The sequence below is a fragment of the Felis catus genome, chromosome E2 (assembly GCF_018350175.1).
Source record: "Felis catus isolate Fca126 chromosome E2, F.catus_Fca126_mat1.0, whole genome shotgun sequence".
NCBI classification, from domain to species: domain Eukaryota; kingdom Metazoa; phylum Chordata; class Mammalia; order Carnivora; family Felidae; genus Felis; species Felis catus.
Window position 1 is genome coordinate 43,747,613 of NC_058382.1, and position 25,719 is coordinate 43,773,331.

General features: G+C 51.2%; 1 protein-coding gene and 1 long non-coding RNA gene across 4 annotated transcripts in view; one reads left to right on the plus strand and one right to left on the minus strand.

Moving 5' to 3' along the window:
- Nucleotides 1-15,280, plus strand: part of LOC109494918 — a 28,624-nt gene extending 13,344 nt beyond the window's left edge. The window contains exons 5-8 of the long non-coding RNA XR_002150067.2: nt 3,573-3,953; nt 6,079-6,244; nt 11,732-11,812; nt 12,362-15,280. This is a non-coding gene — a long non-coding RNA (uncharacterized LOC109494918). The remainder of the gene's footprint in view (nt 1-3,572; nt 3,954-6,078; nt 6,245-11,731; nt 11,813-12,361) is intronic.
- Nucleotides 1-25,719, minus strand: part of SMPD3 (sphingomyelin phosphodiesterase 3) — an 83,612-nt gene that overhangs the window by 23,535 nt on the left and 34,358 nt on the right. For 2 of the 3 annotated variants that reach the window (XM_003998186.6, XM_006941665.5), the window contains exon 2: nt 3,818-3,883. The gene's annotated coding sequence lies outside the window, so the exon portion shown is untranslated. Of the gene's footprint in view, nt 1-3,817; nt 3,928-25,719 lie in introns of those variants that run through there. The other variant, XM_045047072.1, reaches the window with a different exon arrangement.

Here is a 25,719-nt window from a genome sequence, read left to right on the forward strand (position 1 = left end):
ACTTGTGAAAAGGGAAACAGGAACCCTTGGGTCTGGCCAAAGAGGCTTCGTGTCCTCAGATTGCTGGTATAGACATGCTAGTGTAGATAGTGACATGTCTCCATTCAGGAATGACTACTTATAAGCACGCTTTATCTTTGTGAAGAGTTGGGCAGATGTTTCCTTTTTTGTCTCTACCGCCGCTTCCAAGTCTAGGCTAGGACTCCTGCCTTACTTCCTCTAGTCCCTGGCGAGGCCAGAGCCTGCTTTCTGGGCATTGAGGCAGGGTTGCACTTCCTGGTGTCCTTGTGGACCAGGCTGGGTGGAATAATGTGACCAGCTCCATCTGACAGATGAACTGTGAGTGAAAATGATATGGGTCACTGCGGGGCCAGAGTCCTTAACAGCAGGCGTGAGACCTTCCAGAGTTCTCTCCCTTTGCCACATCTACCTGCAGCATTCAAGATGGTGGCTGCTCCATCAGCCTGGGTCCCAAGGTGAGGACACACGGAGCAGGGCCCCAGCTAACCCATGTGTAGTAGGAATGAAAAGAAAACTTAAGATTATAAACCACAGCAGAGCCCATCCCAGCCTGACCAATAGAGGAAGGCTTCTGGCTTTGTTTCATCAATCCATTTACCAAAAACAAGGCCTTACTGATCAACAGCCCTCAGTTTCCCAGGTATATAACTTCATTTTATTTTTATTTATTTATTTATTTATTTATTTATTTATTTATTTATTTATTTATTTTTTAACGTTTATCTATTTTTGGGACAGAGAGAGACAGAGCATGAACAGGGGAGGGGCAGAGAGAGAGGGAGACACAGAATCGGGAGCAGGCTCCAGGCTCTGAGCCATCAGCCCAGAGCCTGACGAGGGGCTCGAACTCACGGACCGTGAGATCGTGACCTGAGCCGAAGTCGGACGCTCAACCGACTGAGCCACCCAGGCGCCCCTAAAGATCTTCATTTTAAATGGCAATAATGATGTTCCTCTGCCCTAAATCCAGACCAGGTAGGGAGCTCACTCCTTCCCATTCTCTCAGGGTATGTTCTGAACAGTCCATTCCCGCTCAGGACCATGAGGCATCAGGGGAGCTGAGCCATAATCTTTTAATTTTTAGTGGAAACCATTTCTGCTCAGAGAAGAGGCCACTGCTAGTGATATAAGTAGTAAAGTAAATCTGTGGGCATGGGGAAGTAAATCCCCTGAAAACTTCTACCAGGGATCAGTGTACAGGTTGGTTCCAGGGACCAAGCAAGGCCCACGGGGGACAGGCAGGAGGGAATGTCAAGAGTCCACTGAGGTGGTGCAGATGGAGATGGATACAGCAATCTATGCTTAATGGTTGGGGGTCAGACACTGACGGGTTGTGCTGGCTGAGCGGTGCGTGCCGGGGCTGGCGTGGTTGGGGGGGAGGCCTGGGAGCTTGTGGGGGGGCTTGAAATCCAGCTCTGATGAGTCAGATGCAGCACTGTGACTACTTGGGATTTCACAGCAAGGTCCTGGGAATTTCCGGGGGCGGAGCCTTTGCTTTCTAGGTGTGTATATTTTAGTGTGGGGGTGTCCTTGTCAAGGGCATTGAGACAGGAAGGTGGTAGGTGGTGGGTGTAGCAAGCAGTAGCAAGGGAGGGAGATGAAGTGGAGAGTCGGAGAGAGCTGCGAGTAGGCATGTGGGAGGCAGAGCCACTCAGATAGTCCAGGCTGCAGGGCCAAGCCCTGACCACAATGACCCACCAAGTCCCAGGAGGCCGGGGAGGAGACGCCGGGAGGAGCAGTTGTGGAAAATGGGCCTGGAGGGAGGATCCAGCGCATTCACTGACAGTTTATCCTGAGTTGGGCTTGTTTAACTTAAATGCTTTGAATGTCCCAGTGGCTTCCCACTGACACCACACAGATCAGGCTAGCCTGGAGCCAGTCTTCTGCTCAGAGCAGGGAGGGCCGAGCGACGCTCTGGATGACTGAGTGTCTGGGCAGCCCCCTAGTTTGAAGCTCCCTGCACCACCCTCACAGCCAGACAGAAGGTAGACAGGGTGTCTCACCGTGCTTTCTGGTAAAGTTCTGGAGAGAAAATTGCCAGAACAGAGGTCAGCACCAATGAGAAAACACTCTATGCAATTTCAACCTGATTTTACTTTTAAAAATAGGCCCAGTGGGAGGTGCAAGCCACTTGATCCTCATCTGTCCTTCTGCTCTCTGCCCTCGGTCCTGGAACCACCATCCTTCTCGTTCCTTTCCTGTCTCTGGGTCTGCTTCTTCTCAGAGCCTGTTGTTGTCTCCTCCTCCTCTGCCTACCCTGAGGAGCTAGACCTTCCTCTGACTCTTCTCCTGTCTTGGTTGATCCTTCAGGGTCATCTGTTCCCAGGTGTCTCTCCTGATAGATCACCTCTTCCTCCACTGCCCCACCACCAGCTCTGTCTCCTGAATCATCCCTGAGGCTCTGGACCTCCCGCATACCATGCCTCTTCCCACCAGACCACAGTTCTACCTCCCTGACCCCTCATATCCATTCCCAGGGGTGTGTCAGGGTCAGGCCCCACCCCCTCCCACCTGTCTCCTTGCAGCTGGCCTCCCTTCTTCTGGTCCACATGGCAGCTACTGGGGTCTTTTAAAACTACACAGTAGACCACATTACTTCCCTGCTAAACTCTTCAGTGGCTCCTGCTGACCCCAGGAAGATGACCAAACACCTGGCAGGGAAGGGCAGGCCAGACTCAGCATCCTGATCACTCTGCATCGTCTCCTATTTCTGAAGTCCCAGGGGCTGTGCGCAGTTCCCCTCCATACCCTTCTAGGTCTCCATGCCTCTGCTGGGGTTGTTCCCTGGTAGCCACCATCTGTGTGCAGGGATGAGGCCTCAGCAGGGGGCTTGGGGTCAGAAAGTCCCAATGATGTTCTGTTTACCAAGTCCCAGCCAGTCCCTGGCTCTATGGCCAGAGGACCTTTGACCTGGATGAAACAGGTCATTTCTCTCTAGACACCTGGCAGTTTCTGTCCATTTACTTATTGCACACACTTGCAGTCTTGCACACCAGAAGGGTGACCAGCCCCTCACATCTTCAGATTTTCCAAGCCAGAAACAGAATTTGATCTTGAGCAATGTTGGCAAATGCCATTCCTCAAAGCAAAAGGTGGAAGTGTCATTGGTGGTCCTATGGACTGTCTCTGTAGACCAGGGACTCTGCTCTTGTGACTGACACCAGCAGCCTGGGAGCTGCTCAGCCCCACCCCTACCCCCAGTCCCAGAGAATGCAGGTTTTGCTTTCTAACTCTGAGGACTTTGTCCCCCCTTGCAAGCACTCAATATTTTAGTCCGTCACCTGACTATAGCTGTGTTGGGCACATAGTAGGCAAGTGTCAGCTCCCCACCCCCTGCCCAAATTACTTTCCACCAGTTGTTTGACAGTGCTTGTTTCATAGCATCCTTACCAGCTCTGGGTTTTAAGCAATTAAAACATTTTTCAATAGTTTAGTGGGTAATGATATCTGGTGACATTTCCCAAGATATTTAACTTGTATTCCTTCATTTTTGCGAAGTGTTACCTCAATTATTTCCCTAGGTATCAAAGGAATTTGTATTTTCTCCATAGATTTGGGTGTGTGAGACACGCTCCTCCACTGGCATTCTACTCCACAAGAGGGAGTTCTGGACCGGATCAGACCGCCAGCCCCCTGATGGCTTTACTGCGCAGCTGTGTTTTCAAACTTTTAAACCAAGCAGCAGAACCTTTTCTTAAACAATCTCACCCAGCACCTCTTTATATAAAACAATAATCAGCCTACAGGGGAGGCCTGGAGAGGCAACTCCCACCCCCTCCAGAAACCCCTATCTTACCTGAGGAGGAGCCACTGGGACCCTCTTGATCTTCGTCTGAAGAGGGGGCGCCACTGCAGTCAGGACCTGAAACGAGATGAGCGGTTCACAGAGGTGTCCGGAACTCAACCGACAGCCATCCAGCAGCCCAGAACAGGTGAGCCAGGTACAAAGACCAAGGGGCCCCACCTGCGCCAGAGGCTGCGCCACACCCTCCACGTCGCCAAGGAGAGGGTGTGGACCCGGTCCTTGCAGACGAAGTACAGCCAGAGGGGGTGGGGGCTGAGGTTTCTGCGACAAATGTGCACAGGCCTGGGGGTCGGAGGGTTGACAAGTGGGGAGGACTCTGCCTGACGGGCGGGAGGGATGAGACCTCCTCGTGGACAGCTGGACCTGGGCCAGGCCGCTGAGGGTGTGCAGGGTCGCGACGGGAGAGAGGTGAATTCAGAGCTCCAGCCTCGGGGCCTGGGTTTGATCTGACAGGCGAAGCTAGAACAATCGGAGTTTTCCCCCAGGAGCTCGTTGTAATCTCAGCCTCGCAAAGATATGTGGGGGTGGAGAGAACTGAACCCAGGCAGCAGAAGATGGAGAGTGGCCACCGGGACCCGGGTCGGGTGGAGGAGAAAGCCTCGTGGAGAGAAAGAGAGGGCTTTCACAGCAGATAAGGGTGAAGATAGGCTGGCCTAGGGGACGCTCAGCAGAGACACTTCGTGACCTCATCAGGGTCTACTTAGAAGATGGTTGGGAGAGCACTCGTGTGAGGGGAGGCCTTGGACAAGATGCCACCGGCTCCCTGTATCTCCTGCTGGCTTGGCCTGAGCATAAGCAGCTCCAGACACAAGCGCCCCAATGGGGGTTGGTAGGCTGGGTCTCGCTCTCTGGTCCCGCCCTGCCCTTCTAACCTCGCCCCTGGCCTCGGGTATTGACCCCTCCCTCGACACTCTGGCCCCGCCCCCTCTTCCTAGGCCTCCACGCCCCTCTTGGACCCGCCCCCTGGCTTGAGGCGCTCTTCTGACTCTTTAGTCCCGCCTTCCAGTCCCAAGTCTGGTCCTCGACTTTCCAGGCCCATCCTTGGCTCCGGGCCCGGCCTCCTGGACCCGGCCCAGGAAGTTCAACCCCCACCCCGCCAGGCTCCGTGTGCGGCGCCCCTTGGCCCTCCACCTAATCCAGCCAGTTTGGCTGCCGGGACCAAAGCCCTCTCTACCACTGTCACATGTCGAGGCAACCGTTACTCCCCAGCGCTCCTCTGGACCAGCTTCCATCCTTTATACACACTTAGTTTGCAAATCACCCAAACTGTATTTCAGAAGAATCTGAAATTTAAGTCCCAGTCCCCCTGCCCACAAGCCAAAGATGTTGCAGAAGGGCTGGAAGGAGTGTTTCTTCACTTGGCAGGCAACTGGCTTCCCTCCTGCCTAGGAATCCACATCTAGAAGCTTCAGGGTGACCTGGGTTCTAGTCCTGGGTCTGCCATCCATCTGAGTCTCAGATGCCTCCTTCTTGGTAACACTGGGGGTGGGGGGGGGTGTCACTCGAGGGTCCTGGGCAGCTATGACCAGGACCAAATGAGCATGAGATGTTGACAGATTAGGGTGGGAAGAAGGAAGCCATAGACCCTGGGACCTTTGTTCCCCTAGGGGCCCTTTTTCCCATGTGGACACTCTAGCTTGTTTCTTCTGAGTTAACCACCTGGCAGGCATCCCTCCCCACCCGTAGCCTGGGGAGTCCAGCCTGCTGGGAGGTCACAGGGTGGCCTCCAGGCAGGTCTTGTTTTCTGTCCCTGGGACGTCTGCCTCTTCACCCTCTGTAGGCTGATGACCTGCATGCACCTCTGTTCACCCTCTTCCTGGGCTGACCTGACCCTAGGCCACAGGCTGACAAGCATCTAGAAGTGGACGTGGAGGAGGCAGGCCTCTCCTGAGCCAGCGCAACCAATGCAACTCTCAGCTCCCTCCACGCTCGGATGGGGAGGAGCTCACTCCTCAGCTCCCAAGGAGAAGCTTCTCAAGGAGGCCCTGTGTGCCCAGACATTCTCCAAATTGTCCCCCTCCAGCTACACAACCTCTCTTCCCCACCAGACTCTTGTAAAAAATTCTCTGCATGGTTTTTCAAAATAGAATTAACTGACAGGAACTGACTATTTAGGGAGGGGTTTCCAAGGGGAAATGAAATTACAGGACCTTTTTTTTCTCAAAAGAAAAGAAAAACATGTCAGATCATTGATATTCTCAGCCAGACCTTGTTTTGAAATATGCTCTCCTCTGTCCTTTCACAAACTACAGGCTTTCACCCTCTTTGAAAATAAGATCACATCAAGTCAAGGATTCAAAATGGGAAAAATTCAATCAGAGCCTCCCTCGGGCCAGCTACACATCTCAATACACTCGTCGGCCAGCAGAATCGGCTCCCGCTACAACCCAGCTCAGCATCATCGTTCAAAACGCACCGGTAGGAAATGGTGAAACAGAAGGACCTTTCATCCCCGAGTGAGCGAGGCCTGCAGGGCTGCTCTTCTAGCTCCGGAAGCTGGTGGTGCCTGGGCCGAGTGGAGTCGGGGCCTCTTGTTTAAATAGGCAGCAGGAGTGGGGCAGGGCGGGCCTGGGGGGCGGGCATGGAAAGTGAGCTGTTTACCCAGCACAGCAAGGCAGTGTCTGGGGATCCAGCAGTGGTCCTCAGCACGCGCCTGCCTGCTTGTCCACCAGGAGCCTCTAGCCCACAGGCCTCTAGACCGCAGACCAGCACCTGGGGTGACCTCTGATGGACGTGCAGCTCTAAGTGAGACCATGTCCTTGGATGCTTGGTCCAGGTTCCTGAATACCTCTACCTCTCCTGAGATACACCCCAGTCAGCAGAACCATTTCTGGAGCTGGATGGACCTGCTCCCTAGTACAGGAAGGAGTGGTCTCTTCTGGCAGGGGCATCTCTCCAAGCCTCAGTTTCTACTTTCTTTCTACAGTTTCTCCTTTCCTTCTGACTTTAAAGTTCCAGAAATGATGTGTGCAAAGGGCCTGATGGAGGTTGATTTATTTATTCACATGGTAATGCTGGGGCCAAGTATCTTTGATGAGGTTCAAGCCCAGAGATGTTTGGAAACGTTTGCAAAGTCACACAGCCCTCTGGCTGAGTGTCAGGGTCAGCCTGGGACTAGGCTGGGTTGGTGGAATCCCCTTGGGGTGAGGGTGAGAAGCAGCTGCTGGCCTTGGGGAAAGGTCTTGAATGAACTTTGGTGAAGGAGTTACCCGTAAACCTCCAGCACCATGGCAAGAGGAGAGGCATGGCTGGACAGGCATACTCACATGGCCTGTCTGCGCACTTGGTGGAGACCTCATTGGCAGGGTGCAGAGGTACCCCAGAGTGACTTCTAGGAATGGCCTGTGAGAGGAGCTGCTCCCCACCAAATCCGTATATTACAGCCCTAACCCCCAAGGTAGCTGTATTTGAGATGAGGCCTCTAAGGAAGTGATTAAGGTTAAATGAAGTCATAAGGGTGAGACCATGATCCAATCAGATTAGTGTCCTTATAAAAAAGACATCTAAGAGATCTCAAGGCCTCACCCATGCATTGGGGAAAGGCCATGTGAAGCCTGCAAAGCCAGAAGGAGAGATCTCATCAGAAACCCAATCAGCCAGAACCTTGATCTTGGGTTTCTGGCCTCCAGAATTGTAAGAAAATACATTTCTGTTGTTTAAGCCCCCTAGTCTGATATTTTGTTACGGCAGCCCCAGCAGACTAACACAAGGGTGGGATTGAGCATGGGGAGCATGGCAGAGGACCAGGAATGAATGCAGAGGCTTCCAGTTCATCCAACTGTATGGGTGCTGAAGTTGCTCACTGGCCATGGGTGGGGTGGGTGAAGGCAAGGTTGTGGTGTTGAGGGACATGTGCATGGATGTGTCCAGGTGGCAATGGGATATTCTGACCCAGAACTCAGCAGACAGGTCTGGGCTGGAGCAAGACTGGGGAATTATTAGAGTGTAGGTTAAATCTTAGGAGTGGCTGAATTTTGTCAGATCACCTATTCTTTCTTTTTCAGCTGGTCCATTCTAATTCCAATGAGTGTTGGATCAGCTTTTGTCTTTCATATTTTTATAAAAAGTCAACCATCCCTTCTTTTTTGTTGTATAATTGTGCACAAATTCTCCCCAATTTTTTTTTTAAATTTTTTTTCAACGTTTATTTATTTTTGGGACAGAGAGAGACAGAGCATGAACGGGGGAGGGGCAGAGAGAGAGGGAGACACAGAATCGGAAACAGGCTCCAGGCTCTGAGCCATCAGCCCAGAGCCTGACGCAGGGCTCAAACTCACGGACCGCGAGATCATGACCTGGCTGAAGTCGGACGCTTAACCGACTGCACCACCCAGGCACCCCAGCCCAATTTTTAAATGAGTCTGTTTTCTTCTACTTACCCAGAGCAAGTCTTACTTAGGAGCATAACTCACATGTGATTAGGGTACTCATGCGTGGTTCGAATTGCACATTTCTTCCTGAGATTCATCTTATCCTCACTATTTATGATATCAGTTCTTTCATCATTCTTATCCAATTGCAAAAGAACATATCTCCCTTCAGCCTGCCAGATCATTTATCACACCACATTGTAGCTAGCAAATGCTGATTTCTTTCTCTCAGAGTTACACTTGAAAGGCACGCTGTGTGCGTTCTTTATTTCTAGGCTGAGCTGTTTCTCATCTCTGGAAACTTTTCTTGTATTGTTTCTTTTCTGAGGTTTCCTCATGGTATACCTCATCCCGTTTATCTTTCTCTCAACTTCTGTAGGGCTGTGACACCATTTCCCATTCCCAGGTGGGTTATGTGTACCTCTGATTGTTGTCTTTTATCTGTATTTCTGGTTTGATGTCTTGCTTTGTCCTCAACATCACTGCTTTCTCTGCTCTATTGTTTCAGTTACCCCAACTACTGCTTCCAGATATGTTTCAATTCTTTTACGGTTTCCACCATGGAATTACAGCCTCCCCCCCCCCCCCCCGGTTATGATCTGTTCTTGTTAGTAATGTTTTTTGTCACTTTTTTTCCCAGTAAGTTCATCTTATTTGTTCCTGGGTCCTTTCAGATTCCATCATTTAAAAAACAAATTTGTGGACATTTATTGAGGGCCTACTGTGTGCAGACATTGCTATTCTGCATTTAGCACTTGCAGGGGCCTGCTGAGCTTCTAGGTGCAGCAGAATTCTGCAGTTAGAGCTGCTTTGAGGGAGGTTCTGGTTAACAACCATTTATTCCATCTTGTTCCAAAGAAGATTTAAGATGACTTAAACTTTGTTCTATGTACAATATAATGAGACTTTTTTTTTTCTAGCAGTGAGGGAATTAGAGTTAAAGGAAAATAAAGGTAGAAAAGGCAAGCAGCAGCCAAGCAGAGATACAAAGATAGCATGCAGGAAGTGAGAGTGTCTATTCTGATGGTGGCCTCGGTGGGCACAGAAGGGACATATCTTATGACTGTGGCTTCTCCTTTTGATTTCTGATGGTGGTGCTGAAACGGTCCTTTGTTTTAAGTTCTTCCTTGAAAGGCTGCAGCACAGAGGAGGCCCCCCATGTTATGACTCACTCTGTAAGCCCCCTAGGTGGGAAACACTTACTTAAAATTTTTTTCCCAATAGGGAAGGAATTGAAAAGAAACAGGCAAGATACACGTGATAGTGTGGGCCGGCTGCATGTAAACAGTGGGTCAGCCGCCTCCTGCTCATCTTTCAAAAGTTGGTATTGACTGAGCAACTGATCCTCTGTGTATTTCCTGTACCCTGAATCTGATAGTTTCCCTGTTTTGGGGTGGCAAGTATAGTCTGGGAGTGGAAGGCTTCTTGGGGTCTCTCTGTTCCCACAGAACTCCAGAGTGGCCTCATTTCACACCTCTCAGGAAACAGTTTTCCGAGTGACAGATTGATTGGTGTATGGGTGGTTACCAAAAAAGAATCTATTTTATTAGCTGTTTGTCTTGCAAAGTAAGATCGCTTTTTAAAACTTTATCAAAATGTCATCGTCTTGGGGTTTCAGAACGTGCCCTCTGACTTGGAGGGAGGATCTGCAGATCCCACAGGTGAAGAGCTGTCAGGTCAGGGTCTTACATGCACTCTCGGGTGGTGAGCCCTGGTGTGCCGCCCAGCCTGAGCTCTCTCGGGTGGCACGGAGGGTGCAAGGGGCAGCTGGGCACCAAAGGGCTGTTGCCAAATCTCATCCTGATGCCTGAAATGGCTTTTTTTTTTAAATATACCAAGGGAAAATAAAAATCTAGGCATTCATACACATGAGAGACCATGCACAGATAACTTTGCTTTTCATTTTGAAAAGGAAATAGAAACATTCCACTTACTAATTTTTTTAGAGTAGTATTTTTATACAATTAAAAAGTATTTGATTTTCTCTTGGTGGCAGTTAGAGAGGAGAGAAAGGCAGAGGGAGACCGAAAGCAGTGGAGGGAAGGCAGAGAGCGGAGTTCTGTCCCCTGGAAGCTTCAGTGGGCCCAGCCCCCGTCAGTCAGTCGGTCAGTGGGCAGAGGCTCTGTTCTTGGGCCTTCCCATCACCCTCAACCTGTCATGTCCAGAGTCAAAGCCAGTTACTACCAGCTCCGTAGTCCATTTCTGGTCCCTGCAGCGCCTCTTCCCTCCCTCCTCGGGCCTCCTCACTTCTCGCCTGCAGAGTTGCATGGCCCGTGGGGCCGTCCACCATGCTCACGTCCAAGCTGGGATCTCTGCCACGAACTGCTGAGTTCTCTCTCTGCCCATTCACTCTGTCCAGTGCCTACAGATCTCCCTCTGCTCACAGAACAAATCCATCTACCTAGCCTGGTTTGGGGGCCCCTGGTGATGAGGCCCAGCCTTCCTCAGTCTCACTTCTGCCTTTCCTTCCCTCCCACTGATTTGTTCTCACAGCCTCAACCTCTAGCTTTCATCTTTCCTGGAACATACCATGCTCATTCACGCCTCCGTGCCTTTACACATGCTGTCCCCAGTGTCCGGAACACCCTCCCCGGTTGGTCCACCTGGCACCCATCCTCTACGGCTCAACTCTACAGCTGTCAGCCCCCATCCCTCAATCGCACACCCACCAGGCATTGGACTCGTAGCCTAGAACCCCCTGAGCACTGAGCATAGGGGCCAGTCCCTGAAAGGCACTCAGGGAACCTTGATTGGATTAATGCAATGATTTCTAGCCAGACCAGAATGTCAATTACCAAAAGGTTCAATTCCCTCTGTGTGTAGCAGGTGGCACAGCAGGAGCTATGAGAAAACTTCCCAATTGTTTGAACTAGTGCATCACTTAGGCTGCCTTGTGTAAAGGGAGATTCTGGAATCACACAGCTAGTGTGGCAGAGCCTAGACTCTGTGATTAAGACTTATTTGTGGCCCCATCCTGGCCAGTTTTGACCCCCACATGGCTCTCTAATGCTCAGAAGGGACCCACAGACAGGGAAGGAACCCCCCAGAAGTCTGGGAAGGCTGGTAGCTACCACCCTTCCCTCTTTGCTGCTACCCTCCTGTGTCCCAGAGACATATGAAGTGGGTGGCGCCACTATTTGTCCTTAACACCTGAATGCGAATCGGTCCATGGATTGTTGTCTTGAACGTCTGTCTGGGCAGAGAGCTGGGGTGGCTGGGAAGGTGTGAGCCAGCCGCAGCCAGGCATAGATATTGTTGGGGGGCATCTCCAGGGGTCAGGGGGGACCGTGGTCAAGCCCCATCATCTCTCACTGGGTCCTTCAGCCTTGCCTCCACCGTTCATTTCCACACAGAAGCCAGAATCCTCTTTCTACTTACAAACCCCAGCACCTTCCCAGCTGAAAACACCCCCAGGATAAAACCTATGCCCTAGGTCGACCGTCCTCTCCTGTGTCACTCCTCACCAACCTTATCCTCCCTGCTCGTGCCTCCAGAGCCCTCCTGTTTCCTCCTACAGTCCCTGGTCTCTTTCAAGGCAGGTCTTTGCTCACACTGTCCCATCGCGCTGGAACCCCTGCTCACCTGGCCAGCTGCTCCTCCCCTTCGACCTGAGCCGGTATGTCTCTTTCTCAGGGAAGCCTTCCCAGTCTCCCCTCGCATTTATTATTAGGGACTCCCATAGGGAGCACCCATTGCTCCCATCCCTGCCTCTGAAGAGGCTGAATCCAGGGTCACATACCAAACAGTCCTGGCTACCAGTATTCAGACAAGGCTGTGGGGAAGGACAACGTTGAGGGGGGGGAGGAATATGCCCCAGATGTGGCTCCCCAAGGGAGAGGCTGAATCTGGTTCTGGGAAGTTAGGGGCCTCATAGGAGGAGGGGGCTGTCCAAAAGGCAGGCAGGTGTGTGGAATGTGCCTGAACTGTGGCCACGTGGACCCCGTGCTGTAGCCACAGCTGTGGATGAGGACGGGCAGAGGACAAAAGGGGGTCAAGGACAGAACCACGGACTCATCCCATTTTTGTCTTGGTGAAGAAAAAGGAGCCAAAATGAGCACTTGGGAGAAGGCAGAAGAACGCAAAAAAGGTGGCTAAAATATAGCCCTGTGTTTTTTTATTTAGTTCTCAGATAATCTTACATTTTTTTCGTTTTCACTTAGAATAGCTGGAAAAGGAGGGCCCTACGTGGCAGTCCCTGGATGAGAAAACCATGTGTCAAAGCTGTTGCCGAATCCCTCGCTCTATTTTTACCTTCCTGACACTACCTCTTTGAGTCCTGAGGAGGGCTCCTGGCCTGAGGTGGCCCCAGCTGGCATCTCCAAGGCCAGTGTGGCCAGCCCTCGCTTCGTTCTCCAGAAACCACCAAAAAGCCAGCTATTCACTTCTCTTGAGCAGGAGTAAATGCATTAGACAAATGTTCTCAGGCAAACGTAAAGGATGTGAACACCAAATTACTCCATGAATTACTTTTGTTTCCTTTCCTCCGTTCCAATTTGGGTTGTTTTGTTGTTGTTGTTATTGTTGTTCACATCAGCACAACAATTAAAGTTGGACGGTAATTAATGTTCTTAAAATAGAACATCCATGTTCCCAAGTTTAGAAGGAAAAACCACCCGGGAGTGAAAGAACGTGGATGTGTGTGACCTGCTGTTCCACTCACCACAGAACCTTTTCCGAGCCTCGGTGGGGAGCGCCTGTCAGGTGGGGTTTGTGGCAGGACACACCACGACGGACCACGTCTGCGGCCGTTTTTCATTCCGTTCCCGGCTCAAGTTCAAGGAAACCTTTGACACCCGCGGCCAGGAGCTCTGGGGGTTCACCAACCTCTGATTACATTTCTTTTTTAAAATATTGATGAACAGTCCCTCTATCATTTCGAAACGCTGAGGCTGCAGCTGTTGGCTCCGTGCAAGGCCTCCTCAGGCCGCAGAGCCTCTCCCGGCACCTCAAGGCTCTGGGACTCTCTTTCAAACACTGAGAGAAGAAAACGGTCCCTCTGGGTAGGGGAGGGGGAGGTCACTTCAGGATCCAAAATCAGGCCTGCCCAGGCTGCAGATGCAGGTTGGGGCAGGGGCGCCCATTCCTACTCCCACTGCCCCACAGCCTGACGCCCCACTGCACATCTGGTCACCTTGTCCCTGACATGTCTGCTGCCTGGGATGGAGAATAGTGGGACTGGAGAGGATCACTGCCAGTCCCATAAGGTCCAGAAGAGCTAAGTGCCATCCACCCCACACAGAAACACCCACACAGAAGGGCCCTGCAGGCCCAGGCTGCCCCGGAGGAGCTGACTACCATGTGGGGCTGGGTGGCGGTCCCCATGCTCTGGGAGGACTCGGTGCCCAATCAGCTGCTTCTTGCCCACGCTACCAGCTTGTCATTGCCTGTCCCCATTGACTGAGGACACCCCCAGCAGCCAGGTATTGACATGGCTTCTGTAGTGACCTTGTCTAGAGAAGAGCATCTCTTTACAGATGGGGTATGTCAGTGATGTCCATGATACCCTGAAGCTCCTGAGTGCGTGGGGCTGAGGCCAAGTTCCTGCCATCATCACACCTCTCCACTCTACAGCGCAGCAGAGCGGCTACTGTTGTCGCCATTGTACAGACGCGGAAGCTGAAACTCTGAGAGATGAAGCACACTGCCCAAGATCACAGTGGAGGAGGTGGGATTTGAACCCAGATCCATCTGACTCTGAAGCCAGAGCGCTTCTCCATCTACCCTGCCACAGAGTCTCCCGCGCCCACCTCCTGCCCTTGACACGTGGCCTCTGGAAGGGGCCACCCTCAAATACCTGCGCCATGGCCCTGGGTAAGGGAGCTCTGTGGCGGTACCAGCAGCTGTGGCGCTTCTTGTCAAGTCCTGCCCAGCTCTGCCGGGGTGCCCCCTTAGTTGGAGGCCCTTGTTGACACGACCCATTTGGACTGCAATTTTATAAGGTAATTATGGATCAGTTTGGTGACCATCAGGCCCTTCTGCTACATCCTGGGAAATGGACCTAACTCTGTTACAGGGTAAATCAGATATAATCAGCTCCTAATTCAATATGGTGGCTCTAAGTAACATTTATCAAGATACAGAAGCTGGTCCTGTGAGATAGCCAACAGTGGTGGTTGGATTAGACTCAGACAAGAAGAACCCATTTGCTGACAGTTTTAAAAATTGAGTGGAAGAGACAAACTTTTCCAGTACTGTACGTTATTACATACACTCGTGTGTTGCAGGCACAGACAAGGGCATCTTTTGGAGTGGCCACCTGTACACCTCAGTCTCATCCTGCCCGTGGCTCATCCTTCAGATCTTGACACAAGTGCCTGGACACCTGGAACACCTTCCTGTTCAAAAGCCAACCTGGGCGATCAGATGGTGGGCAGGGCTGGCTGTTGCTACCCCTTCTGTGCCCGAGGATCCTAAAACTCTTAGCTACAGAGCTTAGGTATATTGGCAGACTTCCTCCCCAGCTCTGAGTGGGATAGAATTTCTCTTTTGATTGGTGGTTTGGGAGTCACGTAGGCTAAATAATCAGATTATTGATTGGGTGATCGTGATTGGATCTGTTACTTTTTGTTTGTTTCTTTGAGAGAGAGAGAATGAGTGGGGGAGAAGGGCAGAGAGAGAGAATCTTAAGCAGACTCCACACTCAAATGTGGGATTCAATCCCATGACCCTGGGATCATGACCTGAGCTGAAATCAGGAGTTGGATGCTCAACCGACTGAGCCACCCAGGTACCCTGGATCTGTTACTTTTGCATCGGATCGAACTTTATGTTCCCACTTCCTTCCCAACTGCCAGCCGACAACAAGCAAGGCCCACACCAGACCCACACCAGACAGTTTTTGCAAACTTACGGAAGCAGTGGCCGCTAAGAGCCGACAATGTTCCATAGACTTCTACCCCAGCCTCCCCTAGCTGTATGGGCCTGCCTTCCAGACCTCTGTGCAAGCTTCAACACCTCTTCACCCATACTAGGGCTGGCTGGTGACCTTTGATCCACCAAGTCCCTCGTTTGGACTCTCGCCCCCCTGTCCCCTCTCACAGTTGTTAAGGTCTAACTCCTGTAATAAATTCCTTATTCCACCACACTTACAGTGATTCTGCCTCCTTGATTGAACCCTGAGTGATAAAGCACCCCACCTCTTCAGATAGGCCTCATTTCTCTCCCCTATAAAACGGGGTTGGTGTGAGACATACAGGTTCCAGTAAGGGGGCTGAGTCTGGGTGGTGGGCCTGAACCTGGGACTGACGCTAGCATGTACATTTGTCATAGTCTGCAGACAAGCTTCAGGCCAGCATCATGACTCGGTCGGGCTTTTCATCTTAATACCAGCTGTAGGAGCCCCACAGAGCAGGGCCCTATGAGGTCAGTGGACACATTTATACTGGTGGCAGAAGATGTGGGGTGTCCCTCCAGTAGTCAGACTGGTTATGGAGCACTGTGGGTGCTCTGAGGGAGTGTTTAAGGCAACGGCTGGTCGGAGCCTGATTGGACGCTGGTGTCTTAGCCGGGAACGCAACCCTAAATTGGAACATCATTCCGCCGGGAAGCCGGTGTGTGCTGAGTTAGGAGGCTTCCAAGAAGCTGCTGAAAAGAGCGAGAATGGCTCTTTGGACAGAAACACACTCTGCTGACTTGCTAGTGAGGAGGCTCCGCTCCCCTGATGACGAACTAGTCCTCCCCCATCGAAGCTGGAGAGTGGATCTGTAGATGCTGTCTCAGGGTGGTGCATCACCTGCTGCCGATGTCCGCGTGGCCCACTCCTTCACTGTACCCAGGTCCCCACTCGATGCCACCCCCTTGGAATAGCCTGTGCCACCCCATGCAAACTTAATGCCCCCTTCCATCACCCTCTGTGCCCTTACCCTCCTCCATTTTTCTTTCCAAAATATAACCACTTAACACATGATGCATTTCCACATGGTCTTTCTTCCTCCACTAGAAGGCGAAGCTCCATGAAGGCAATGCTTACGTCCGTTTTGTCCAGAGCACCCGGAACAGCACCTGGCTCATAGCAGACACCATTGCAAATTTGCTGCAGGTCAGAATGATCGCCGTGTAAAGAAAAGTGTCCTGATCTCATCTCTACCTGTGTCTTCATTTGTGCTCAAAAACACCACAGAGAGCGCCCCCAGCCTGGAGGAAGGCTGCTTCTTGGTGTCAGGAAGGCTGGTTTGATCAGTTAAGTACCAAACGTGAGTGCTCGCCGTCAGGACTTTAGTCTTTTCCTCTGATCATTACTTGATCATTGATTGATCTTAGGATCTGTAACCATTTGGGAAGTGGATTTGGTGTGATTAAATTCTTTTCTAACTTAATCCTTTATGGAAAACAAAAGTTTTAAATGGAGTGAATTAGAATGGATTTGCTGATGTCTCATCATTTGCAAGATAATTCACCCTGGATCATTTTGAAAACTGGTGGCCAGGTATCGGGCCCTGAAGAATACTCCACTGGATCTTCCTGTGACGGAGGAGAGAAGGCTCCCATCCTTACAGAGGGCCCGTGATTAGAAGAGTTACACAGGAGTCGGAGGGGCCAAGGCTGAGAGCTGTTGGGAAAGAGAGCTGTCCATGCTCTTTCTCTGCCAGGAAGCACAAGCCCTTCCTGGTAGGGCTGCGCCATGGCCAGGATGGCAGGTAGCATTACAACCCCTGGCATGGTTTCTCTGTTTTCTCTTCGTCTCCTCATGACCACAGTTGGGAAAACACAAGAGTGGGTGTGCAGAGAGTGGTGCACAAGGAGGGTCTGGCAAGGGACTTTCGGTAGCAGGACTGTAGGGTCAAGTCGGGGTCTCTCAAGGAGGAGGAGGGAGTCACCTATATCCCTGCCATTGAGGGACTAGCTCCGGGAGGTGGTTGTGTTTCCAGCTCAGTCCAGGACAGAAACCTGGGGGTCATGACAGCAAGAATCAATGTTTCCAAGAACATAACATAGAACAGAAACCTGTCCACCCAAACTGGAAACAAGAGGCACGGGTACTTGACCAGACCACTCTAGTCACCTGGAACCTTGTGGGAGGCCCTGTTTTTGGTTAGAAGTGGGGAAGCTGTGAGTTTCCTCCCTGTAGCTCCAGTCACACGGTGCAGACTGGCGAGGTTCGGTGGGCCAAGCCAGGGTAGAACCTGGCTCCTACCCAGATGTTTGGTAACTCTCAGAAAATGGGATTTCCCTCTTCTGCTGATTTGATTTTTAACTTTGGGGATTTATCACTTGTTTAATCTCCAGCTTTTGGGTTCAGACAGCAGGGTTTCTTCCCCCAAGACAGGTGTTTTAATGAGGGTTTGTGGCCACAGGCTTGGCTCTCACGGCTGCCCTGCATCTTCAGTCTTGCTGGCCTGGCCGGCATGGTTCCCACGCCTCTAGTGGCTGCCCGGCCATGCTCCCTGAAAGGAGATGCACAGGGGTGCCTGGGTGGCTCGGCTGGTTAAGTGTCCGGCTTTGGCTCAGGTCATGATCTCACGGTTTGTAGGTTCGAGCCCCACGTCGGGCTCTGTGCTGACAGCTCAGAGCCTGGAGCCTGCTTCGAATTCTGTGTCTCCCTCTCTCTCTCTGCCCCCTCCCCACTTGCTCTCTGTCTCTCCCTCTCAAAAATAAATAAACATTTAAAAATTTAAAAAGGAGATGCACAGAATCATTCTGTCTGGGAGGCCTAATGGTCGGTCGCATGAATATGGCGGCTTGGTGTAAAGCATGTGGCCTAAGAGGCCTTTTTCTCTTTCAGAATCATAAATAAACATGGCACAGGCCCTGGAGACATGCTGGCTCAGCCGCAGGATGGCCTAGCACAGGTACAGCCCCTCATGGTTAAACCTTCACTTCACTCCCCCTCCTTGCTCGGTGCAGTTTGTAGGCTGATGTGGGCACGTGCCCCTCTCCCAGCCGGGCCTTACTTGCCAGTGAAAATCCAGAGACGTCCCTCTTCCCTCAACCCAAGACTCAACAGCTAACACAGAAGGAAGGAAAGGAGAACGTTCTTTATGCCGGACCCAGTGCCTCACAGCTTATCTCACTCAATCCTCAACCCAGTCCTAGTCTGGGATGCTCTCAAAGGTCACAGCTTTTGCCTTTGGTCAGCAGCAAGGTTGGGATTTGAAGCCCCGGGGTTGTGTCGCTAGAGCCTATGCCCTTAGCTAGCTTGTGATTCTTCCCATGGGGCTCGTTTGATGATTCATTTCTTATTCTATACCCAGAGACAATGAGGCGGAAACCAGAAGAAAAGGGGGCTATTATGATATCACTATTTGCCGTTTACCTAAATTAGATAATAAATCACAGAGCTACTTGAAAAATATACATGTCAACCTCCTGAACGTCTGGTTATCGCTTAGTGCCATTTGATGGTATATGGTATAATTAACACTTTCTTATAGAAAATACGCTGTTTCTGTGAAATGGATAAGCGAATGAGAAAGTGAATTTAACCTGGCCCTCCTCTTCCTTGGGAACAGGGCAATAGACCTGTGGTTGTGGGTAGCTGGAGTGCTCGGGCTGGTAGGTGGGCAAGTGTTCCCAGCCCCCTCCAGGCCAGCATGGTGCAGTGGGAGGGGGAAGGCTGGCGCCTAAGTAGCAGCGGGCCCAGCTGAGTGATGCTGCTGATCCCCAAATAACTCTGTGCCCATTCATCAGCCTCAGCATAATTGGGCATCTGCCACTGGCATCTCCAGATGTTTGCCTTGATCAGACGTCGATGCGGTTCAGTGTTTTCATTGAGAGCCTCATAAAAAGCTCTAGCTGGTTGGGGACGCTTATTGTTCATTTTATTTGAGTTCCTTATCATGTGCAAAATGTTCCAGGCACCATTAGGAGACACAAAAGGCTCAGAAAACACAGTTTCAGGGGGCGGAAGCTCACCCTAGCGTGGAGGAGACACGGCCACTGAAATTTACAAACATTTGCAGAACACAATCAGCTGTGGTAGGAATGAAAGTTGCTCACAGCAGCACATCAGGGCAGGGGATGGGGGTGGCGGAGACTGAGGATTTAATGCTCGCCTGAGGGAATCTTCTAAAATCAGATGGGTGTTCCAGGCTATTTGTTCATTAATGTGGTCTTCAAATTACTTCTCAGCGAAATTGAAGTATGGGGGCCCAACTTGGGGCAGAAGCTCGATCAGGAGATTAAAGGGGACAGGAATCTTGCTTGAGGTGAAACATTTGAGGTGCAGGTCCAGGCACGTTACAATTATTGCTAACCGTAAATGTGTCTTGGCAAGTTACGTTGATTTGCACACAGGTTGCTAAGGGCTTTTAAGGGAAAATAAACCATAGGCAATGAGAATGTCCCCATCAATTTACCAAATTCATGTCTGAGACAGCATCATGGCAGTGAGGGGAACACTGCTCATAGGCATAAGTTAATGCTATCTTCCTTGGAAAAAGATAATTTAAATAATCAATAACCTCTTTTGCAAGAATGCTTCGAGAGTATTCCTTTTTAAAAATTGACTTAATTTATTCTCCCCTCTTATCAAAAAAGAATTTGCAGAGATTTATAACAAAAGATACGACAGTGAGGTTATTAAAATAGAAATGGGAAATTAGAAAGCAGTCAGAAAAGAGCATACAAATTTTCTAACTACAATGGCTAACCTGACTTTTGTGACCAACCTCTAAATTTAGCTCTGAGCTTCCTGGAATCCAAGGTGAGAAGGGAAACATAATTAATTACATAGTTCAACTACTAAAATGGACAAACTATGTCAATTCTTGACTAACTTTTCATGGCTTTATAAAAAAGAGAGGTAGAGGAAACTTTTGGGAACATGGGGGAATATTTTTTAAATATTGAGAAAGGAAGAGATGGGTTTTGAAATTTTTTTGTGAGAGGCAAAACTTGGGCAACAATGATAGACACTCCCACTAAGATCTGGGTGAACCTGGGATAGCTCGGATTTGACCAGTTAGTTCACTGCTGAATGAATCACTTCGGACCAGGACCCAGGTATTTAGCGTGTCTGGCCCGTCCTCAGGAAGAGGCTGGGTTCCTTTGCTCTGCTCTGCCTAGACAGTGCCTGGTACATTTTGCCCATAAAGAACTCAAACATGGCTCTGTCTCCCCTGGGTTGAGAACCCCAGGCGGGCACGGACAGAGTGCCAGCACCCCTTGGGTATCTGCCAGCTGCTAGTAGCCACTCAGTGTTGGAGGATGATAGCTCAGAAGCTAAAAATGGGAAATGTATTCATAAAACAACAAACACCATTTGCAATGTAGTGGGGGCATTTTTTTTGCAACTCTCAGTGACAACAATCGAATCTTCTAGTTTTTAGTTCTCACTGTGGGGAACTTGTGGATGGACCTGCCCAGAAGCAGATGGGCAGTTACGAAGCATTAGAGGGGTTAGTCAGCTGTGATTTGGGGCCTCATTTTAGAAGGGTCTGCCTTGGCCCTTGTGATGGGGCACTCACCGGAAGGGGTCCCCTTGGGCAGACTTGTGTCAGGTCTCCCAAGGGCTACAGGAGGGGCGTGTGGGGGGAGGGGATCTCATGAACAATGCTGACCTGTCTCTAGCCGTGCTCCCAGCTGGCTTTAGGGTGGGATTCCAGCAGGCGCTGCGTTTTACAGTTGGTTTGCAGCCGCCTTTCATCCTCAATTACTCAGTGCAGATTCCTGTGCTGCTCTAAAGAGCCTTTGTGTTCCACCATTTTCTTTGAAAAATCCCTGGAGGCCTCATTTTGGTCCCAGCAGGGAATGCCTTTTCTGAGAAATGAAGTCCCAGGCTCCGGCAGGCAGTCTGGAGGCCCCAGAGGTCCGATATGCCGGCAGAGGGGAAGGGTGCGATGCAGGGAGGGAGGAGGGCGATGGCCTGGACATCAAGCCCCCAGGAGGACAGATGTATCTGCAAGCAAGACATGCTTGTGGCAAAGGCAGGGTGTTTGTGTCCCTCATGTCCTACCCACACTGGGTCTGTGCTGGGGGCTTGGCGTCTAAGGTGGGGGGGCGGGGGCGCTGCCTCTGGGCACAGCAGCAGACCTCCTGCCAAGCTGGGAGGCTTTGGATAAGTCAGGTTTCCCCTCTGGGGCCTCGGTTTTCTTCATCTCTGAGGTGGGGATTTGAATAGTATGTCAGTCACGCCAGATCAAGGTGTCCTGTCATAGTGCCTGGCTCAGAGCCCCGCACTTGGTGTGGTCATGATTACTGTGCTTGTTATCATTTCCTGGAGCTTGAAGGACCCGCCAGCTCTCTTCCCTAAGTCTCATGTCCTTGACATTGGTGGGTTCCACCCTCGGAAGAGGAAGCTGAGCTTAGAACCCACTCAGGCGAGCCTCATGGCCTCCGTGACCCTTCGTGGGAAGTAGGGCATCCAGTCCTGCCTGTCCCCTGAGTGCTGTGGGAATCAAGCACTGTGAAGACGCTGGAGAGGCACTTCCCTGCTCCTGACTCTACCTCTGGAGGACTGAGGACAGCACTTAGAGGACCCACATCTCAGGGCACCTGAGTGGCTCAGTCAGTTAAGTGCTGACTTTGGCTGGTGGTTCAAGCCCCATGGGCTTCTCGCTTTCTCCTTTCTCTCTGCTCCTCCCCCACTCACGCATTCTCTCTCTCAAAATAAAAAATAAAAGTTAAAAAAAAAAAAAAAAAGGAAGAAGACCCATAGCTCAGTGGCCGGCACACACAAGTGCCCAGCAAGTGCTGGCGGTGGAAATATAAACTGATTACTCCATGAGGACTATAGGAAGCACAGGGCTGGGGCTGGGGGGTTGGGGGGAGATGCTCCTCGCGGAAGCGGGGAGAGGGAAGCTGGGAGAGCTGAGGGCTAGTCCTTGTTGTCCACGGACCTGGGATGGCCCCACCGACCTGAACACTGTTGGTGTCGTCAGTTCAGATGCCACTGCGAGTTCCATGCACAAATGACGCACGAATTCCCCTCCCCGTCTCGCCACCACCCCCAGCCCCAGGGGTAGGACTGTCCTATATTTTTATACACGAAACCTGGCAGCTCTAAGCGAAGGGGTTAAGAATAAACTGCATAAGCGACTGGATTTAAATCAGCCTGACATCGGACTCCTAAGACTCCTAGAAAGCTGCGAGGGCAGGGGCATCCCCGACTACGAATCCTCACTTTGCCACAGGGTTCAACAGAGAGTCATATTATCTCTCTGCCACTATGAATGGATATACTGGAATAGAGCTTGGGTTTTTTGTTTTTTTAACTCAAAAATTTCCCCAGACATACAGAAGGACTTATAACATAAGCCAGATGAAGGGCCCAACACTCCCGCTACAAGTAGTGTAGGAAAAATAAAGAGTGAGAGAGATAGGCCCCAACCCTATCATTGACAGAGAGAATGGAGGCAGAGCGAAGCCCACTGAGGGCAGGAACACGGCACCCAAAATGTCAGGGCGGGAACTGCCCAGACTTTGCAGCAGATGCTAGCAAGTTCTGTGTAAGTGAGGAATCAGTTGGGCGTCACTGGCACTGTGGCAGGATGGGAGGTGGCTGCTGCTCAACACGAAGGTGTGAAGTTTGAGAAGACAGCAGAACGAGACCATGTGGCTGTACTGCTCAGAGGCCAGGATGCCCCTGTGGGTCTGGAGGAGGGCAGTGTCCAGGCAGAGCAGGCCTGCGTGTGGCCTGTCAGGTGGCCAGACCCGCAGGGAGGGCCGGTCCAGTCCCCCTCTTCCCAGGCCTGTCCTCCTGCCTGGACCACCTTAGCCCGGTGATCGCAGGTGGGCACAAACTCCTTGGGCACCTGGTATTTGGACACTGCTAGCAGGTTGGAGTGGGGATCTCCAGTTATGGGGGTCAGGCTGCCTGGCCAAGAGGGGCTCAGAGCTGGGGCCGACCCCCTCCCCCATCCTTTGCCAAAGGGGCCGCTACAGTTCAGGCTGGAGGCCTAGGCCTGTGGGACCCAGACCAGTCCTTCTTTTGATTCTCTGCTTGGTGCTGCTCCTCACTCCCCAGCAGGCACGAGTGGAGGGGTGGAGGCTAGGGGGCGGGAATGGGGGAAGTGGGGAGTGGGGAAAGGATGGGGGCCGCACTGAGGCCAGAATTGAGGTTGGGTGGGTGGAAATGACGATGGATAATAAGCTAAGAAAATGGGGCCTGTGCCCAGCAATGGAGGACCATGGAGCCAGCATGTACTGCATCCTTGTAAAACTAGCTGGGCCATTAGCTCAGTTTTTGACTCTGTGAAATGGAGTTCCTGATGCTCTCCCAGGGGGAAGTGACTGTGAGGCCCTGGGATCCCAGGGCAGTGAGGCAGCCATGGACAAGTGCTGAAAAAACAAAAACAAACAAAAAAAAGAAGTGCTGAGGAGTTGGGGGCTAGGAATGGGAATTCAGGAATCTGGATCATTAGGTTTGGAGATGGGGTGGCTGGGAGGCCAGTGTGCCGTAAGCAGAAATGAGGGTATGTGAGGTATGTGGGGACATGTGTTTGAGAAGGTTGCAGGCAGCTGGGGTGTGGGCCTGGACCAGGGGGAACCACAGAGGTGGACAGTGGGGAAGTTCGTGAACAGCCAAGGGGCATTTGCTGAGAAGAGAAGCCAAAGACAGGCTGTGGGGAGGGCTGGCATCTAGAACCGGAAGGAGGAGAGGAGGTAGAAGGATGCTGGGAAAACGCAATGCATGGAGGCTAGGGAGGCAGTGGCAGTCGTTGGGCAGAGCTGTGCCAGATGAGATGGGAGAGCTGCACACCTTCCTGGGAAAGCAATAAGGAAGGGAGGACACAAAGTACAGATCACGAGGAATGAGTGGATGGCGAGGACCTGGAAGATTTGACTGTCAAGTTACTTCCCCAGCAGCCTGCTAGGAACCATGAGTGCCTGCTGGCCCAATGCCCGGTGCCGAGATACACTGCCATTCCTGGCTGCCAGACACGGTGAGCGGTGGGGGGAGCCCACAGCCGGGATGATAGCCCCCAAGTCCCACAAGAGATCAAACCGCTTAATGCCAAATATACATAAAAGGTCAAGATCAGGAAGTGCAACAGATTTCCAGCCACATCTACCTCCCAAAACGTAGCTGTGAATCCAGAGGCAAATCGAAAATATTTCTGAATAGTCAAAACGGCTGCCACAGGGCCTCCACTACTAGCATGCTTTGCTTTGTAAGGAGACACCCTGAAGCCCTCACTCAGAGCCAACCTGCTTTTACTCATGTATTTATTTATTTGTTATTAAAATTTGTAAGGTTTATTTGTTTATTTTGAGAGAGCGAAAGCACGCGCCCGAGTGCGAGTGGGGGGAGGGGCAGAAAGAGGAGAGAGAATCCCAAGCGGGCTCTGCCTGCTGCCAGCACAAAGCCTGATGGGGGGGCTTCAACTCAGGAACGACGAGATCATGACCTGAGCCTAAACAGAGTCAGACAGACGTTTAACCGACTGAGCTACCCAGTTGCCCCTCATTTATTTATTTTCTCAAGATTGTATTTTTGGGGCTTCTGAGTGGTTCAGTCGGTTAAGTGTCAGATTCGGTTCAGGTCTTGAGCTCCCAGTTTGTGAGTTTGAGCCTCTCATCGGAGCTGGCAGTGCAGAGCCTACTTGGGATTCTTGTTCCCTCCTTTCTTTCTGCCCCTTCCCTGCTTGTGCTTTCTCTCTCTGTCTCTCTCTCTCTGTCTCTCTCAAAATAAGTAAACTTAAAAAAAAAAAAGATTTTATTTTTAAGTAATCTCTACGCCCAACATGGGGCTCACACTCGCAACCCCAAGATCAAGAGTTGCGTGTTCTTCGACTGAGCCAGCCAGAGGACCCCATCCTACTTTTATTTAACACACAGTTCTGATGAACACTGTTACCTGGTTTCAATTGGAAAAAAAAATCAAAATCAAGAGAAAAGATACAATGTAAGTGGCTTAGAAAATCTGAACTGTGTGAGATCATCAGGGTGAGGGATTAGCCTGGACAGGCTCCCAATTCCCACTCAAGGCTGATATTCTGCGGTTCTCATATTTTTGTGAGGAGGATCCCCAAGTTAAGAAGACATTGTGAAATAATGTTCCATCTCCATTGCTTAAGAAGGCAGTGTGTGGTCCATGTCAGGAAGTTGTTCTTTAAAAAGTTCCGGCTACTGAAGAGGAAATGGAGCCACATTCATTGAGCACCTACTGTGTACTCACCAACTTAAGTCTGTTAACTTCCTAACAATCCTACAGGTAACTATAATCTTTACCATTTTAGGGAAAAGAAAGTAGACATAAACAGCTGAAGTGGTTTGTCCCAGTTTACACTGCCTTCTAATGCTTTTCTCATATCACCCCCCGCTTCCCCCCAGTTCCAGGCAGAGTGCTCCTGCGGACCACCTACTCTCTGACAACAGGTGGGTGGCCTGAGCCTGAGCTCAGGGGCTGCCCTCGAGGGAGGTGGTGATGCTCTCTGTCCAGTCAGCTCACTGTGCGGCCCAAGTTCCCGCCCAGGCCTCCATAGCTTTGGCTACTCTGGGGGGGTGGGGGTGGGGAACCAGCCCTGCTCCTGCCTCTGATTTCAGGACAAAGCTCCCCTCTCCCTGCGGGTAGACCGTGAGCGGTGAAGTCCTTGTAGCTGGCAGATAAACACATGGCTGTGAGAGCCCCATCACAACCAGTAG